We start from the raw sequence: 1,483 nt of genomic DNA on the forward strand, positions 1-1,483 counted from the left end.
AACTAAGGTACAATATTCCCGGTATCTTCTTTCCTACTACTAAACCAATTGAAAAACCAACCATGGCTGCAGTGGGACCACAAAATCGTCCTCTTAAGTTCTACGCTACCCCGTCCCAACAAGAACCTCACAACAGCATCGCTGCCCCTGCTATCGATCGAAACGATTTCGAGTTAAAACCCTCATTATTATCAGCTATCCAACAACATCAATTTTCTGGAAATCCTACGGACGACCCTAATGAACATTTGACCAAGTTTGTGCAGTATGCAGATACTGTGAAGGCGAATGGTGTATCTCAAGATGCGATAAGACTACGCCTTTTTCCTTTCTCTCTAAGAGACAGAGCTTGGGCTTGGTTGCAATCCTTGCCATCCAACTCAGTCACTACATGGGAAGAACTGAAGAACGTTTTCTTAGCCCGATATTTTCCGCCAAGAAAAACTGCTATGCTGAGAGCTCAAATCAACGGATTTTGACAAAAAGATGCAGAATCTCTCTACGATGCGTGGGAGAGATACAAAGACATGATGAGGATATGTCCACATCACGGTATCGAAGACTGGATGATCATTCACACATTTTATAATGGGCTTTTATATAACACAAGACTGATAGTATACGCTGCCGCGGGCGGTGCACTTATGGATAAGCCATACAACGAAGCCTATCAACTCATTGAAAACATGGCCCAAAACCATTGCCAATGGGCAGGTGAAAGAACTCCAATAGAAAAGTCCCAAACAAAAAGTGGAATGTACAAAATCAATAGCCTTGACCACATCCACGCAAAGGTAGATGCCCTTGTTCAAAAGTTAGACAAATTGATCATACCACCCGCAACCACCGTGGCTGTCGTGACTCCAAACTGTGAGTTATGTGGAATTCCTGGACACACTTTACTAGAATGTCAGATATTAGCAGGAGTCTCCACTGATCAAGTAAATTATGCACAAGGAAATCCTTATTCGAATACCTACAACCCAGGTTGGAAAAACCATTCTAACTTTTCGTACAAGAACAATAATGCCTTGTATGCACCTGGCCAAGCACCTGCTGTTCCACCTAGATATCAAAAGCCAGCTACTAATGCTCCTAACATTCCTAGGAAGTCCAACCTTGAACTAATGATGGAAAGCTTCATAGCTACCCAAGCTCAAACAAACAAAGACTTCTTGAACCAAAATATACATACTAGTGAGCAATTTAAACAATTAGAGAGCAAAGTAGACGCCTTAGCCACCCACAACAAAATGCTTAAAACACAGATTTCACAAGTGGCTCAACAACAAGCATCTATTACTGCTCCCGCTGGCACATTTCCTGGACAGTCACAACCTAATCCAAAAGGACATGCAAATTTCGTTATATTGAGAAGTGGAAAAGAACTAGACGGACCCGTAGATCCAAGACTCCAAAATCCTGCCATGTACCAAAAACTTGACAAAACAACAACTGAGAAGGTAAGTGAACCAAAAGAGAA

General features: G+C 42.0%; 1 non-coding gene across 1 annotated transcript; it reads right to left on the reverse strand.

Moving 5' to 3' along the window:
• Positions 1 to 449: 449 nt before the first annotated feature.
• Positions 450 to 556, reverse strand: LOC127088414 (small nucleolar RNA R71). Its single transcript, XR_007790251.1, has one exon. It is a non-coding gene; the product is annotated as a small nucleolar RNA R71 (small nucleolar RNA).
• Between the last annotated feature and the right edge of the window lie 927 nt (positions 557 to 1,483).

The sequence above is a fragment of the Lathyrus oleraceus genome, chromosome 5 (genome assembly GCF_024323335.1).
Source record: "Lathyrus oleraceus cultivar Zhongwan6 chromosome 5, CAAS_Psat_ZW6_1.0, whole genome shotgun sequence".
Classification (NCBI taxonomy): Eukaryota; Viridiplantae; Streptophyta; class Magnoliopsida; order Fabales; family Fabaceae; genus Lathyrus; species Lathyrus oleraceus.